The sequence below is a fragment of the Bison bison genome, unplaced genomic scaffold, assembly GCF_000754665.1.
Source record: "Bison bison bison isolate TAMUID 2011002044 unplaced genomic scaffold, Bison_UMD1.0 scf7180017864358, whole genome shotgun sequence".
In the NCBI taxonomy this organism is placed as follows: Eukaryota; Metazoa; Chordata; class Mammalia; order Artiodactyla; family Bovidae; genus Bison; species Bison bison.
The window spans coordinates 3,429,228-3,435,813 of NW_011494930.1; positions in this window are offsets into that span (position 1 = coordinate 3,429,228).

Sequence of the window (6,586 nt, forward strand, 5' to 3'; positions counted from 1 at the left end):
TGTGTTATTGTTAATTTCCCCTTTCATACTTCTTAGCATTTGTCTTACATATTGTGGTGCTCCTATGTTGGGTGCATATATATTTATAATTGTTATATCTTTTTCTTGGATTCATCCTTTGACCATTATGTAGTGTCCTTCTTTGTCTCCTTTCACAGCCTGTGTTTTAAACTCTATTTTATCTGATATGAGTTTTGCTACTCCTGCTTTCCTTTGGTCTCTATTTGTGTGGAATACTTTTCCCAGCCCTTCACTTTCAGTCTGTATGTGTCCCCTGTTTTGAGGTGGGTCTCTTGTAGACAACATATATAGGGGTCTTGTTTTGTATCCATTCAGCCAGTCTTTGTCTTTTGGTTGGAGCATTCACCCCATTTACATTTCAGGTAATTATTGGTAAGTATGACCCCATTGCCATTTACTTTATTGTTTGGGGTTTGAGTTTATACACCCTTTTTGTGTTTCCTGTCTAGAGAAGATCGTTTAGCATTCATTGGAGAGCTGGTTTGGTGGTGCTGAATTCTCTCAGCTTTTGCTTGTCTTTAAAGCTTTTGATTTCTCCTTCATGTTTGAATGAGATCCTGGCTGGGTACAGTAATCTGGGCTGTAGGTTATTTTCTTTCATCACATTAAGTATGTCCTGCCATTCCCTCCTGGCCTGAAGAGTTTCTATTGAAAGATCAGCTGTTATCCTTATGGGAATTCCCTTGTGTGTTATTTGTTGTCTTTCCCTTGCTGCTCTTAGTATTTGTTCTTTGTGTTTGATATTTGTTAATTTGATTAATATGTGTTTTGGGGTGTTTCGCCTTGGGTTAATCCTGTTTGGGACTCTCTGGGTTTCTTGGACTTGGGTGATTATTTCCTTCCCCATTTTAGGGAAGCTTTCAACTATTATCTACTCAAGTATTTTGTCATGGTCTTTCTTTTTGTCTTCTTCTTCTCGGACTCCTATGATTCAAATATTGGAGCATTTAATATTGTCCTGGAGGTCTCTGAGGTTGTCCTCAGTTCTTTTAATTCATTTTTCTTTTTTCCTCTCTGATTCGTTTATTTCTACCATTCTATCTTCTTCTTCACTAATCCTATCTTCTTCCTCCGTTATTCTACTATTTGTTCCTTCCAGAGTGTTTTTGATCTCATTTCTTGCATTATTCATTGTATATTGACAGTTTTTTATTTCTTCTAGGTCCTTGTTAATCCTTTCTTGCATTTTCTCAATCCTTGTCTCCAGGCTATTTATTTGTGATTCCATTTTTATTTCAAGATTTTGGATAATTTTCACTATCATTATTCGGAATTCTTTATGAGGTAGATTCCCTATCACTTCCCTTTTTGTTTGGTTTGGTGGGCATTTATCCTGTTCCTTTACCTGATGGGTATTCCTTTGTCTCATCATCTTGTTTAAATTTTTGAGTTTGGGGTGGCCTTTCTGTATTCTGGCAGTTTGTGGAATTCTCTTTATTATGGAGTTTCATTGCTGTGGGTGGGGTTGTATCAGTGGCTTGTCAAGGTTTCCTGGTTAGGGAAGCTTGTGTCGTTGTTCTGGTGGGTGGAACTGGATTTCTTCTCTCTGGAGTGCAATGAAGTGTCTAGTAATGAGTTATGAGATGTCAATGGCTTTGGAGTAACTTTGGACAGCCTGTATATTGAAACTCAGGGCTGTGTTCCTGTGTTGCTGGAGGATTTGTGTGGTATGTCTTGCTCTGGAACTTGTTGGCCCTTGGGTGGTGCTAGGTTTCAGTGTAGGTATGGAGGCCCACGTTGAAAGTCAGGAAGGGAAGCTGTGAGGAGATACCCCTCATCCAAAGTAAGGAGCAATGGCTGCACTTTGCTGGAGCAGCCATGAAGAGATACCCCACGCCCAAGGTAGTAGAAACCCAAGTAAGATGGTAGGTGTTGCAAGAGGGCATCAGAGGGCAAACACACTGAAACCATACTCAGTGAAAACTAGTCAATCTAATCACACTAGGGCCACAGCCCTGTCTAACTCAATGAAACTAAGCCATGCCCGTGGGGCAACCCAAGACTGGTGGGTCATGGTGGAGAGATCTGACAGAATGTGGTCCACTGGAGAAGGGAATGGTAAACCACTTCAGTATTCTTGCCTTGAGAACCCCATGAACAGTATGAAAAGGCAAAATGATAGGATACTGAAAGAGGAACTCCCCAGGTCGGTAGGTGCCCAATATGCTACTGGAGATCAGTGGAGAAATAACTCCAGAAAGAATGAAGGGATGGAGCCAAAGCAAAAAGAATACTCAGCTGTGGATGTGACTAGTGATAGAAGCAAGGTCCGATGTTGTAAAGAGCAATATTGCATAGGAACCTGGAATGTCAGATCCATGAATCAAGGCAAATTGGAAGTGGCCAAACAAGAGATGGCAAGAGTGAATGTCGAAATTCTAGGAATCAGCAAACTGAAATGGACTGGAATGGGTGAATTTAACTCAGATGACCATTATATCTACTACCGCGGGAAGGAATCCCTCAGAAGAAATGGAGTAGCCATCATGGTCAACAAAAGACTCCGAAATACAGTACTTGGATGTAGTCTCAAAAATGACAGAATGATCTCCGTTCGTGTCCAAGGCAAACCACTCAATATCACAGTAATTCAAGTCTATGCCCCAACCAGTAATGCTGAAGAAGCTGAAGTTGAACGGTTCTATGAAGACCTCCAAGACCTTTTAGAACTAAAACCCAGAAAAGATGTCCTTTTCATTATAGGGGACTGGAATGCAAAAGTAGGAAGTCAAGAAACACCTGGAGTAACAGGCAAATTTGGCCTTGAAATACGGAATGAAGCAGGGCAAAGACTAATAGAGCTTTGCCAAGAAAATACACTGGTCATAGCAAACACCCTCTTCCAACAACACAAGAGAAGACTCTATACATGGACATCACCAGATGGTCAACACCGAAATCAGATTGATTATATTCTTTGCAGCCAACGATGGAGAAGGTCTATACTGTCAGCAAAAACAAGACCAGGAGCTGACTGTGGCTCAGACCATGAACCCCTTCTTGCCAAATTCAGATTTAAATTGAAGAAAGTAGGGAAAACCCCTAGACCATTCAGGTATGACCTTAATCAAATCCCTTATGATTATATAGTGGAAGTGAGAAATAGATTTAAGGGCCTAGATCTGATAGATAGAGTGCCTGATGAACTATGGAATGAGGTTCATGACATTGTACAGGAGACAGGGATCAAGACCATCCCTATGGAAAAGAAATGCGAAAAAGCATAATAGCTGTCTGGGGAGGCCTTACAAATAGCTGTGAAAAGAAGAGAAGTCAAAAGCAAAAGAGAAAAGGAAAGATATAAACATCTGAATGCAGACTTCCAAAGAATAGCAAGAAGAGATAAGAAAGCCTTCTTCAGTGATCAATGCAAAGAAATAGAGGAAAACAACAGAATGAGAAAGACTAGGGATCTCTTCAAGAAAATCAGAGATACCAAAGGAACATTTCAGGCAAAGATTGGCTCGATAAAGGACAGAAATGATATGGACCTAACACAAGCAGAAGATATTAAGAAGAGATGGCAAGAATACACAGAACTGTACAAAAATGAGCTTCACAACCCAGATAATCACGATGGTGTGATCACTCACCTAGAGACAGACATTCTGAAATGCGAAGTCAAGTGGGCCTTAGAAAGCATCACTACGAACAAAGCTAGTGGAGGTGATGGAATTCCAGTGGAGCTATTCCAAATCCTGAAAGATGATGCTGTGAAAGTGCTACAGTCAATATGCCAGCAAAATTGGAAAACTCAGCAATGGCCACAGGACTGCAAAAAGGTCAGTTTTCCTTCCAATCTCAAAGAAAGGCAATGCCAAAGAATGCTCAAACTACCGCACAATTGCACTCATCTCACACGCTAGTAAAGTAATGCTCAAAATTCTCCAAGCCAGGCTTCAGCAATATGTGAACCCTGAACTTCCTGATGTTCAAGCTGGTTTTAGAAAAGGCAGAGGAACTAGAGATCAAATTGCCAACATCCGCTGCATCATGGAAAAAGCAAGAGAGTTCCAGAAAAACATCTATTTCTGCTTTATTGACTATGTCAAAGCCTCTGACTGCGTGGATCACAATAAACTGTGAAAAATTCTGAAAGATATGGGAATACCAGATCACCTGATTTGCCTCTTGAGAAATTTGTATGCAGGTCAGGAAGCAACAGTTAGAACTGAACATGGAACAACAGACCTGTTCGAAATAGGAAAAGAAGTTCGTCAAGGTTGTATATTGTCACCCCGTTTATTTAACTTATATGCAGAGTACATCATGAGAAACGCTGGACTGGTAGAATCACAAGCTAGAATCAAGATTGCTGGGAGAAATATCAATGATCTCAGATATGCAGATGACACCACCCTTATGGCAGAAAGTGAAGAGGAACTACAAAGCCTCTTGATGAAAGTGAAAGTGGAGAGTGGAAAAGTTGGCTTGAAGGTCAACATTCAGAAAACGAAGATCATGGCATCCGGTCCCATCACTTCATGGGAAATAGATGGGGAAACAGTGGAAACAGTGTCAGACTTTATTTTTCGGGGCTCCAAAATCACTGCAGATGGTGACTGCAGCCATGAAATTAAAAGATGCTTACTCCTTGGAAGGAAAGTTATGACCAACCTAGATAGCATATTGAAACCAGAGACATTACTTTGCCAACAAAGGTCCATCTAGTCAAGGCTATGGTTTTTCCAGTGGTCATGTATGGATGTGAGAGTTGGACTGTGAAGAAGGCTGAGCGCCGAAGAATTGATGCTTTTGAACTGTGGTGTTGGAGAAGACTCCTGAGAGTCCCTTGGACTGCAAGGAGATCCAACCAGTCCATTCTGAAGGAGATCAGCCCTGGGGTTTCTCTGGAAGGAATGATGCTAAAGCTGAAACTCCAGTACTTTGGCTACCTCATGCGAAGAGTTGACTCATTGGAAAAGACTCTGATGCTGGGAGGGATTGGGGGCAAGAGGAGAAGGGGACGACAGAGGATGAGATGGCTGGATGGCATCACTGACTCGATGGACGTGAGTTTGAGTGAACTCCAGGAGTTGGTGATGGACAGGGAGGCCTGGCGTGCTGCGATTCATGGGGTCACAAAGAGTCGGACATGACTGAGCGACAGATCTGATCTGATCTAATGGAGGCGTTTGATGAGCTCCTATGGATTAATGTTCCCTGGAGTCAGGAGTTCTTTGATGTTCTCAGGATTTGGACTTAAGCCTCCTGATTCTGGTTTGCAATCTTATTTTTACAGTAGTCTCAAGACTTCTCATTCTATACAGCACTGTTAATAAAACATCTAGGTAAAAGATGAAAAGTTTCTCCACAGCGAGGGACACCCAGAGAGTTTCACAGAGTTACATGGAGAAGAGAAGGGGGAGGAGGGACTTAGAGGTGATCTGAATGAGATGAGGTGGAATCAAAAGAGCATAGAGCATGCTAGCCAGTAGTCAGTTCCTTATATGTGCTGCACAGTCTGGACAGCTCACAGATGTTCATGGAGTTATACAGAGAAGAGGGAGGAAGGAGACAGAGGTGGCCAGGAGGATAAACGGGGGAGTGAAAAGGAGAGAGACAGATCCAGCCAGTAATCAGTTCCCTAAGTGTTCTCCACCGTCTGGAACAGACAGAGATTTAGAGAATTGGGTAGAGAAGAGAAGGGACAGGGAGGAGACAGAGGCATCCTGGCAGAGAAAAAGGAGAGTCCAAAGGGGGAGAGAACAGTCAAGCCAGTAATCTCGCTCCCAAGTAAAAATTGATATGAAGATTAGGTTCTTAAAGGTACAAAATTGATAACAAATACCAAAAAGCAAAGATTAAAATTCTAGAGTAGAGGTTGGATTTTCAAAAATACAATATTATAGAAAAGAAGAAGGATAAAAAAGTCACAAAAATTATTAAAAATATATATATGAAGTTTGCTTTAAAAATAGTCTTTTTTATGAAAAGTATTAGTAGGTTATAAAAATGAAAATTAAAGGAGCAATAGAGGACTTAAAAATTAAACAAAAGTTAAAAAATGAATGATACTAAAAATAGTAAAAATATATCTAGGACTTTCTCTGGTGTTATTGTGGGCAATATGGGGTCAGTTCATTTTCGGATAGTTTCTTCAGTCAGTTCAGTTCAGTCACTCAGTCGTGTCCGACTCTTTGCGACCCCATGAATCGCAGCACGCCAGGCCTCCCTGTCCATCACCAACTCCTGGAGTTCACTCAGATTCACCTCCATCGAGTCAGTGATGCCATCCAGCCATCTCATCCTCTGTCATCCCCTTCTCCTCCTGCCCCCAATCCCTCCCAGCATCAGAGTCTTTTCCAATGTGTCAACTCTTCACATGAGGTGGCCAGAGTACTGGAATTTCAGCTTCAGCATCAGTCCTTCCAAAGAAATCTCAGGGCTGATCTCCTTCAGAATGGACTGGTTGGATCTCCTTGCAGTCCAAAGGGACTCTCAAGAGTCTTCTCCAACACCACAGTTCAAAAGCATCAGTTCTTTGGTGGTCAGCTTTCTTCACAGTCCAACTCTCACATCCATACATGACCACAGGAAAAACCATAGCCTTGACTAGACGGAC